Below are 12226 nucleotides of genomic sequence, written 5' to 3'. Positions count from 1 at the left end.
ATATATGCATAAAGAATACGTAATTTGTTTTCCGTTTCTTGAAGCCTCAAAAAGGATATAAAATAAGTGAATTCATTCACTTCAATATGATTCGGACCTGTTGTCTAATTATATTACCTCCTCTGCATTCTCTTACATGTAGTAGAAGATGGGTCATCTAATTAGGTGTGAATCTGCGAATCACAGGCGACTCACATGATTTCAAGGAATTACACATTTTTTTAACTACTATGGAAATTCTTGTATTCCACACATACACGCATATATTTTTATAATTAAAATAGGTAGAGTTAAAAGAAATCCTATGTAGAATTTAAGTATTTTTATTACCTTTTAGATAACCTATATCACTTGCCACTTCTAAACCACGCTGAATCCTCATAGCCCATTCCTTCTCAATCTAGGATATATATTAGAAGAAGCATAATTAGCATTTAATTGTTTAAAGTATCGGATAGAAAAATGGAATAAAAAGAATAAATTGGGAAAATTGTAATAACTATGAGGGTTTTCTTTGTATATCAAAAATGAATATCAGAAATTTAAACTGTAATAATGAAATTGAGAAATATAACAACTTAATATAATTTTGAAAATAATATAGAAAATTTAGAAAAATCTAAAGCCAAAATAAAATCTATGCTATACATTTTGCATTAAAATATAAATTCAAGATAATCCAAATTGTGCACAGAAAGGTCTGAAAACTTGAAAAGCTTGTTGCATCGATTTAATTCCAGCAAACGTTTTTCAAAAGTTATCATTTAATGAAATTTCAAATCTGATGCAATGCATCAGCCAATCTAATAAATATACTATTGAACCATATTTATTAATTTTCAAAGGAATTACCAAAAGTTCTAAAGCATTTTTCGTAATCTACAAGATTTCGGAAGTAAATGTGTTGTTTGTTTGTTTGTTTCTTATGGCACTTGCCACTGACAAGCCCGCTGTTACGAAGACAGCGATTTAAGCCTGAGGGGGACGTCTCTTATTTTTTATAGCAGCGCCAACTAGGGTCAAGAGTACGACTTTGCTACTCACGCATCACTCATTCGCTTGCACAACCCCTTTTTACAGGAGGGCACATTCACACATCTCACAGATAGAACAACAGAAGAACAACCATGCCCAAACCGGGACTCGAACCCGGGACGCCCAGATCACGGGGAAGACGCGCTACCCCTATGCCAGGACGCCGAAATGTGTTCTAAATTTTTTAATAACTTGGTCTTATTTCTGGTACATATTTATTTGTATGATAATTAGATCGCTGTTCTTCATAAAAAAATGAAAAACAGACTCATACAGGTCGTATAGTTACTGCGAATAAAACCTAAAATTTATCAGAATAAAAATAGTCATAAGGTGTCAAATTTATTATCGTGTTTTACAAATAAGAACATAAGTGGATACAAATAAAATATATTTAGTTCTTAATATTTATACTTAAAATTGTTTGCAAACCGAAGAACTAATTCCCCAGTCCCAACTCATAATCTGCTTTCGCCAGTTTTTTATTTCATGTAAAAGCTCATAATACATTAGTCATGAAAGATCGTCTGTATTTCAATGCCCTCCAATTTCGATTAAAATCGCAAAACAGTGCTTCACTGTGTATTCTATAAAGATAAATACTTATAAAAAGCTCCTCCCCAGCTACAACCAAAGTACTGTTTTTAGCAATTTTATTCCATACGAAAATTCATAACACCTAGATATTTAATAAATGGTCTCTGTTTAACTCCGAATGCTTACCTCTATTTTCAAAAGATACCCCAAAATAAAATTTTAACATTACCCTCCGTCTTTCTTCAAATGGACCGATTTCGCCAGTTAGTTTCATCGATTTGTATAACAAGTCAAAATGTTATTTATTTACAATTCAAATAGGATTTAAAAATTTTAAATGATGCTTTTTTTATTATAAAATATAGATTAATAAAGTTGGTTGAATTAAAGCATATCAGTTTGAGGGTTTTTTCCCTCGATTTGATATTCTTTAAACTTAAGTTTTCATATAGTTAAAATAATTTCTATAAAAATTTAGAAACATGCAAAATTCCTTTCAAATTTCTGTATTTTTTATTAACATAAAATGTAGTAAATTATATATAAATAATAATAATTTTTTACTATATTATTTATAATTATTGGCATAAACATTAGATTTCTAATATTATTAAATTTGATTTACATTATAATTTATGGGGTTTTTTTAATTCTTCAGATGTGTCAGAATGTTCCAAATGAATATTCATTTGGAATTCTCGTATAAGTAGCTCTGTATCTGACTTTAATTCAATAATAGCTTGTCTCATATTCTGTTTCGTATAATTTGATAGAAACTTCTAAATTTTATAAATAGACCAGTTATTGAAGGCTATGGACTTGTCAAATTTTTATGGTATCTCTATAAAATGAAGAATGGTGAAGGGTAGGTAAATATTGATGACGCCTCTAAGCATTATGAACTTTCAAAAATTTGCGAAATTGCTATAGCGAGTGAGTCTGGGCTTAACCAAACCTGTAGTTTTATTCACGAGAAATGCATAATGAAGCAGTTGCGACTGGTGGAAGACTGACTGTTGGAAGTGAAGCGATCATTAATGACATATTTGGACGTCACAAATTTTCATATCAAATAAAAAGTCACCAAATCGGATCAGTATTTGGAGTTTGGGATTGATATTTTTTCTACTAATATTTAATTTTTAAATTGACGAATGAAGATTTAAACATTATCATGCTATTATGTTGTTTTATCACTTCGTTTCTTGCAAAAGAATAAAAAAAATGCCTAATAATTTATATTAAATTCCACCATACACTAATAGTTCATATACTACATTCTTCATTTGCCTTCAAAAATATTCTTCAATTAAAGAATTATGATTTTATAGTAATTGATCACGATAAGATTCAAGAATAAGTTTTTCAGTTTCACACTGGCATCTGATCTAAAGTTCCCACAATTTATTTCAGCTTTTCTTCTGAAGCAGACGTAAGACAGAAAATTTAATAGCTGCATAAAATTAGAAACAGTTGAGTAAATAATTTTTAATGACCTAGAAAGTAAATAAAATGTAAATGTATCAGCCAGGTGAATACATCCATTTCTCCAAAAGCGACAACTGACACTGAAAGGGATCTCTTTATTAATGCATGCAGAATATATTCAAAATTAAGAAAAAAAAATACTGATTACTAAAAAGAAAATTAAGTATTTATTAAAATTAATTACATTTTTAAAAAGCATGTAAATTATGTTGCCTTCGAATATTATATTGAATAATGAATAGCGTAATTTCAACAATTTAACTCAACGATTTCGGCAAGAACGCAAACGATAAATTACAGAAATTTATACAATTATTCTCGCAAATATTAGTTCTAATAGAAAAAATATTAATTTAATAACTGTAACGAAGTTTATTTTTTACTATACAAATGAACTTCCCTTGTTTCATATTATCTTTTTACTTATTAATTAAATCTGATAATCCAGCGTTTCAGCAAATACAGAAATTTTATTTATTTATCTTATTGTCGAATTGCATGCTGATGTAACAAATGCATCAACTTTCATATACTGCATCAAGTCGGCCATTTAATAAACAGAAAAAATATATTCTTAATTTTAAAGATTTGTAGCTATTTAAGCCTAATAGTTACTTTAATTATATTGGTTAGAAAATTTATTTGGTTAAATTAGTCCTTAAATCAATATTATTATGATTCGTACGAGCATATGTAGAAAATTATAATTTTTTTGTTTCATTTTTGAATATATAACTGCAAATAATTGTTAAATTGCCGTCTCGTAAAATACATGATTATATGATTTCTTTTTAAATGCAAAACAAAATTGGCAGAATCTTATTACCGTTGAATCACTGCTATTTGTATAATGGGTTCCTTATTGAACTATTTAGTAATATCGATTAATTAATATAAATCAGTGCACTTATAATTAATAGAAAATCATACAAGAGCTACTAATGACAAGTATTTTGTATGATATACTACAAACTTTATTCTTTGTATTCAGGACTCATATCTAATCAAACATGTGAGGAAGAATTATTATTTTTTCCATCTAACATCTTGATAAAATTCAGATTTTTTTAAACTATAGAGAATTTTTTATAGAACATATTCTTTAAAAAATATATAGTTTAAATAATTTCTATTTCTGATTTTGTTATGCGAAGTATCTCTACTTATAAGAAAGATGTATTTTTTGTCAAGTCAAAACATTGACCTAGAGCTACTGAATTTGGCACATATGTACTTTTAAAAATATGCACCTTGGAATGATGTTTCTGAAATTCTATTTAATTAAAAATTAAATAAATATTTGGCATTTTTTGCGATGACTTCTGAAAATATTTCATCACAATTTTGACATCAATTTAAAGATTTCATACAATATGTTCTGCTGAAAGCATTCGGCGTTTGATGTGACGTCATCTTCAGATAACGTTATTCATTTATCGTTTGGCTTCTTACATTCAATTAATTAATCTCCCGCCACAAAGAATCACAAGAATATCGTTTGGCGTTTTGTAATTTTTTTTAGCTTTAATTATCGCATTCCACGCAACATACGTATGTTTAATTTTTAACGACTTTTTATATACTTTATAATCGAAATTTTACAATTTTAATCAACCATATATTTGCAAATCAAAGAATCTGCAAATATGTCATAAATTGTAAGTATTAGAATATAATTTAAAAATTAAGCTGCATTATATTCATTGGATTTTACCATACATACATTAGCTTCCAGAATATTGCAGTAATTACCTGATACCTGAATAACCTGATATTACTTATTTGTTACTTTCAACGACAATAATATATGAGATGACAAATGGGGATATACTTCATGTTGATAATCACTATGTAATCCAGCGTTTGTGGTTTCCCCAAAACTTTCTCGCATACCCTCTAATAAACTTGTCATTCCAGAGAACGCCTTGTCACGTCTACATTTTACGAAAGTACAGACCGACAGACAATCAACTGGTTGTTTGTTTTGGCTCAGACTTTAACAGGTGTCCACACTATAGACGTTAAATCTATGTATCGAATCTTACCGATTTAGTTCTCTTAGTTTTGTAATTATCGTTTTAACCTATGTTCAAACGGCCAGACAGACGGACTTCCTCTGAACAGATTTTACTCACAATTTGATAGAAATCTTCAAATTTGGTGTAAAGACCTTATACCAAATTTCAACAGTCTAGCTCAAAGCGTTTGGAGTTATCTTTATCACAGACAGACAGACGTTTATTTTCTAAAAATGTATTTTTTGAACTCAAGGAGGTTTGAAATGTGGAGATTCGTTCGAATTTTTTGACTATTGCCATATTTTCTCTATACCACGTACACGATAAAGTAAATAATTGCCGCTGTTAGTTTGATTGACATATGTCGGATGTGTGCACCGTGCCTAAATGTTATCCGTGAATAATGAAAAGAATCACTGATCTCTCCCTCCCCGAAGTTTTTCGAATATTTCCCAAATAAAGGTATTATGCAGCCACCACGCAGCATAGAAATTATGGACTGAAGGCAAGACTATGAACGTTCAGAATTTTAGATTCAGAGGTCCCATAATGAACTTTTGATGCTTCGTATTAGGAGAATAAAGCTGAGCATGCATTTCGGATGCAAAAATTTGACACAGGGTTACAATTTCAATAATAGACCACATCCTAAATTTCCTTTATTTAAATCATTGTATCTTTGAGGTAATCGCATTTTCATGCATGCTGAAACATACCAGTAGACAATCAAAATCCTTTGACAGCTTTGATGCAAATGTTGAAATAAATATACAGTTTAGATGCTAAAATTGTGTACTATATTCCTTTATCTAAGCCGTTCTGTTTTTGTGCTCTCATCGTGTTTACTTGTTCTGTATAGAGATACAGACAAAATCCTACGAATGGATTTTGCTTAAAATTCAACAGATTTTTATATATTTTTGTGTTAAGATCATAAGTAGAATTTTTCCATCTAGTTCAAAGACTTCTTAAGTTATAATGTTTACAGTCAATTACAGTTCCAACTGACGGGAGTGGTCTTTCCGAAACTTTCTCGCATACTCTCTAATAAAGATATTATTGCTTTCCTCAACATAAAATTGCAAATCTTGAGTAAGGCCTCCTACACATTTTAGTTATAGATAAGGCTTAAACCTATTAAAGTTTAGTTTAGTTGATATTAAAGCCCCGTTTTAAGTGACACTAGGGCTATTTCGAGACGGACCTAGTAATTTTGAACTGTGGTCAGATGACGAGGACGACACCTGAGCGGGCACTCCCCTCTCCACAAAGCGCCACACCAGCGGGAGGACGTTTGACCCTAACGGATTTAACACGCAACAGACCACCTTACACGGCGGTTCTTTGATGGAGTGGGGTCTCGAACTTGAAACCCTACGGTTCACGGGCCGAGATCTTACCACCAGGCCACCACTGATGGCATTGATGAATCCCATCAATTATCAGTGAATGAATCAAGTATTTTTACTGAATAGATTGTGAGAATACATGTTTTGGACTCCGTTAGGCTGGTCCATTGACATCAAAATTTGACATGAAACTATAGTTGTGACGGTAAGATAACATACTGAATTCCATTGATTTAGGCCATTACGTTTCTGAGTTACTGCGTTTACACACATGCGAAAACAGAGACCGGCAGACAATGAGCAGGGTTTTTTCAAACAGATGGATTTTGATAGATTTGATTTAAAATTCGATAAGTATATTTTAGATGCTTAACTTGTGTACCAAATTTTATTTTCTAGATCTTAGTGCTTTGCAATAATCGAATTTACTTATGCTTAAATAGACAGAGAAATAATCTTTCTGTGAATGGATTTCTTTCAAAATTTGACAAAAATCTACAAATTTGGTGGTGATTTTGTATGCCGCATTTCAGTTGTCTTTGCTGAAAATGCTTTTGATCGACGCGTTCACAGACAAACAGATATATTTAACAGATAACAGATAATAAAATTTGCTATTGTTATTATTATTATTCAGAGAGGTTTGGAACTTGGGGAGTGGACGGAATTTTAAGTGACAGTTTTTTGACGATTACAGTACGTCCTCTATACTTCATACACGAGAAAGTAAAAATGCGCTTTTCGGACTCGAAGATACCTGAAGCTAGGAAATTCGTGAAAATCTAGACATCGAATTTTTCAGTGAATATAATACTTTGTTTACGAAAAAAGTAAAATAAATAATTTCAAAAAAAAAAAAAAAAAAAAGGAAAGGAAAAGAATAAGGATCTTTGTCTACAGAAGATTATATACAGATTTTACTTATCCAAGGGTGGTGCTGCCATCTAGTATTTAGATAGCATTCCAAAATGGCGAACACCATTGATGAAATATTATCTTTCTTTTAAGAATTAAGAAATTGATATCAAATATAAATGTCTGTTAATTTCACAGTAAAATTGAAGATAACAATTGATATACAAACCCAAAATAAAATTGTAAATGGAAATATTAGTATTTTTCACATCTTTTTAAATTGCTACTTTCATGATTCCTTATGTGAAATTTTGATTGCGAGTATTTTTAATGTTAATGAACATCAAAAGAAATAAAAAAAAACATATTTTAGAATTTTACTTACTTTTTCAACAAAAGTTGCTTAAATCAGTCAGATAACTATCAAGGATGCTTCAAGAAAAATTCAAAAGTCTACTCATTAAAAATTCATTGTTTCATAGCATTGCTTTTTTAAAATTGTTCTTCTTCGAGTCATAAATGTAGCAAATAATCATTAAAATTTTTTAAAGTATTCAACAAAATTAATCAATGATGAAATTCAATTGTGAATCAATAATGGAATTAGTCTATTACAAATTATTGCGAGTGCAGATTGAAACATGGAGTATGAAAGGAAAACGGGGAATAAAATCTTATTTCGAGACTTTTATTTAAAGAAAGTAATTTTTTTAGATATCTCTGTTAAAACTGGCAACAGCGTATGATAGAAAAATGAAATTATTTTGATTTCCATGGAAACAATGAAAGCATTGCAATAAATTGTATATCAACTTAGATTTAAAAATTTGATTTAAAATTATAAAAAAAAAATGTAAGTAATGAAACTAGCTGCCATTAAAAAGGTAATTTATGAGTATTAAGAGAGTACAAATGTCATTTTTGTGGGGTAATGTTCACAGAGGTATAATTGGGAGAATCAAACACTTGTTTAACTTTTTAATTAACTAATATTTTATTAATGTTTGGATTTTGAAAAGTTGATAGCGACTTATCTCTTACATTGAAGTGCATGTATTCCATATTTTATCAATATTTGAGAAGAACTGCAGATTTGTATAAAAGAAATGCAAAAATATTTTCTTATTTATATATCAAAATTCAAAAAAATATAGCCTAAATAAGCAAAAATTTCAGCAAAATGTACTTAATATCATCACAATACACGTGTATATTGTTACGAATCTATGATGCGGCTTCCCAGCATAGTTGGTTCCATCATCAGAAAGATTATTTTACAGTTATCTGTATTGGACGGAGTTCGGGTGTCGCGTCGGAGGTCCCAGAGCTTGGCGACAAATTTAGATACGAATTTGGCGACTTTGGCGCCAAAATAGATTATACCTGAAACATCGAGAATTTTCCCGATCCGTCCATTAGGAACCGAGATACGCCTCGAACGTTCCTGATTGGTTGAGAGGCTTCTAGCCCCGCCTCCTGAGACCTATAAAAGAAGGCAGTCTGTGTTGCCAGTGCAGAATAGTCGGTATCGACAGAGAAGAGTAGTTGGAATCGACGGTGAAGAACTGGTCTTCCAGGGATTAGCAGAGCAGCGACGGAGTCAAGCTAGTGCTGAACTATGCTGTGCGCTACTGTCCGCGGTAGAGTCTTGTTGTGTGCTGCTGTTTGCACGTCTCGCGGCTGAAGATAATTGTCTTCTCTGTGCTGTATATAGTTGTCGTCTTTGTGCTGTCCTGTGTGTCTTCGTGTAAATAAACGCCGTTGTTTTTTTTTCTACTGGCGCCTGCTGATTGAGCGTTCTTCACACCATATAACTTCCACTATCCAAACGAACCCGGGAAATTTCGTAACAATATAAACAAAATTAAAACACCAAAGGTTGTTGTAAAATGTGCTTAAAAACATGTTTAAGAATTTAATAAAGATTGAGAATAAAAATGATATGACTGAAAATTATTTATTGAATTTTAAAGTGGCTCGAAAAGGGTTTTTATGCTCTAAATACTCCATTTAGAGCATAATACTAAAACCCGTATTTGGATTCGGCTCAGAATTTGACAGGTGTGTATGTACACTATAGATGTTAAATCTGTGCATCGAATTTTAAGTATCTTACTCTCTTTGCTTTGTAGTTGTCGTGTTAACTTATATTCGAACAGCCGGACAGACGGATTTCCTCAGATCAAATTCTTCTCAAACTTTGATAGAAATCTGCTGATTCGGTATAAAGACTGTGTACCAAATTTTAGCCATCTATCAAAATGCTTTTTTTTTATTTATGTTCCCCACAGACGGGCGGAGATTTTCCAAAAATGCGTTTTAGGAACTCAGTGAGATAAGATTTCAGTAAAACGTGGAGATTCGTCAAAAACTCGAGTTCGAATTTTTCGACGATTGCTATATTTTCTCTATATTATGTATATGAGAAAATATTTTTTCCCCTATCTGGAGAAGTTTGAAGTATGGAAATTCGTTATTACAATATTTTTTCTTTGTATAATTAATATGCGAGAGGAAAAAAAAGATGTATTAGAATTGAAACCATGAAGACACATTAAAACCTACAGGACGAATTTTTCAATAGATGATAAACTCCTACTTTTTTGTATGCGTAGAAAAGTTAAAGTATAGTAATTGTCAAAAAATTTGAATTCGAAATTTTTGACGAATCTCCGCATTTTAGATCCTCCAGAGTTCAGAAAACACATTTTTGGAAAATGACTGCCTGTCTCTTTATGACAAAGATAACTCAAAAACGCTTCGAGCTAGACAGATGGAATTCGCATAAAACTAAATTTGTAGATTTCCATCAATTTTTTTTAGTAGAATCCGTTCAGAAGAAGTCTGTCTGTCCGGCTGTTCGAATATAAGTTAGCACGATAAATACAAAACGAAGAGGTATGGGATTTCGTATATCAGGATTAATCGCCAAAAAGACTCGCCAAAGATGATACTTTAGATTCAGTAAAAATGCAAAACTTGTGGTTATTGGCGATAGCGAGGACCCAACTCGCAACCTTAGGGTTCGTAGCCGCGTAACAGGACCACTAGACAAAAGTGATCACCCCTGGCTTATACAGCTTCACCACAAATTAACGTCAAAGCTTAGCATTTCGTATCTGTTGTACGCCAATGCCATTCAAGGCGTTCTCTTGGATAACACTTTTAATAAAGAGAATACGAGAAAGTTGAGAAAGTTTTGGAGTAATCACGCTCGATTCGGTGTTATTATATATATATATATATAAAAGTCTGAGAGAGAAAAGAAAGATTTGAAAATTGAGCTTTGCTTTGTTTAACAATCTTTCAATTAGATACTAACTACTTCATCTAAAAAAAGAGAAACAAAATATTTTGAGAGGACAATAAAAGGAACTCAAGAATAAAAAAAGAAACCCTTAAAAAAGAACGTAGGAAGTGTAAAAACGAGAGTCAGTGAAACACTTTTGTCAAGGAAGAAAGGGAAGTCTATAATTTGGACTGTAACATATCTAGATATTATTCCTTATTTAGTCAAGGTCGTCATGTCAACCGTATTGTTTTGACAACGGCATTTGTAATATAGAGTGTAAATTCACTCCGCATGGGTGGGGATGTGATTCGGGAGTATTTTCACCGAATGTTTGCGCCAAGCATTACAAATAAACTACCAGGCATACAAGTTGCAAATCAAAGAAACTTGAGAGGTGCAGTGGCTTGAAATTTTCACAAAAATTGAACACAAAATCAATCAAAGATTAATGCAAAACCATATATTGAGATTACAATTCTTTTATTATCTCATTTATAAATCCCTTTTTTACTCTTATTTTTTAGGAAGTATATAAGGGAAAACTAGCGGGAGGGGCGTCCTTAAAACTTTCTTGCATACTCTCTTTTAAAGGTGTCATTCCCCAGAGAACGCCTTACATGGCATTAGCATTTACCGATACCGACACCTGGCGTTGGATATGACATCTATGGAACTCTTCTTTAAGTCTAACTAAGTTGTTTCTTCATACAAAATATCCCTATCAAACCAGTGGGAGTGGTCTTTCCAAAACTTTCTTGCAAAAACCAAAAAAAAAAAAAAAAAGGTTTCATCCTAGATAATGTCTTGCGTGGCATTGGAGTCTAACAGTTATGAAATATTGACCTTTTACCCGAATTTAGCATTTTTTACTGAATCTTTAGTGTCATCCTTGGCGAGTTATTTGGCGATGAATCCCTTTTGGGGGTTAATAGTATCCGAAAACCGAATTTTTGTTTCAAACACGTTTTCCTCAACAAATTAAAACAAAAATTTTTGCGACACTAACCTGCATTTGTAGTCACAAAATCTAGTACCAAATTTCATATATTTAAATCATTACATTTTTGAATGACAGCGCTTATGTATTACAGATTACAAACAATCAACCACTTGTTGGATTTATCTTAAGCAGGTTTACCCTATAGATGTTAAATCTGTGCACCGAATTTTAATTATCTAGCTCTCTTCGTTTCGTAATTATTGTGTTAACTTATATTAAAACAAACGGATAGACGGACTTCCTCGATCAGATTTTACTCAAAATTCGATTGGAATTTGGAAATTTGTCATACCTCATTTCAACCGTCTAGCTCAAAGCCTTTTTGGCTTATTTTTGCGACAAACAGACAGACAGACAGACTTTCTAAAAATGTGTTTCTCAAACTCAGGGAAATCTAAAATGTGGAGATTAGCAAAAAATTTCGAATTGAATTTTTAACTGAACTTTAATATTAAACATTCTCTATACTAAGTCTACGAGAAAGTAAAAAAAAAAAAAAAAAAAAAAAAAAAATCATCAAAAAAATTTGATCATCGGATTCGTGATTTTAAAGAATTTTCATGTTCCGAACTCCCCTCGTGGGAATTATTTTTTGGAATTATGCCTGTCTGTGATCACGTATACTCAAACATGCTGTGAGCTAAATGGATAA

The sequence above is a fragment of the Argiope bruennichi genome, chromosome 2, assembly GCF_947563725.1.
Source record: "Argiope bruennichi chromosome 2, qqArgBrue1.1, whole genome shotgun sequence".
NCBI classification, from domain to species: domain Eukaryota; kingdom Metazoa; phylum Arthropoda; class Arachnida; order Araneae; family Araneidae; genus Argiope; species Argiope bruennichi.
The sequence above is the reverse complement of the archived record's forward strand: the minus strand, read 5'-3'. Positions refer to the sequence as shown.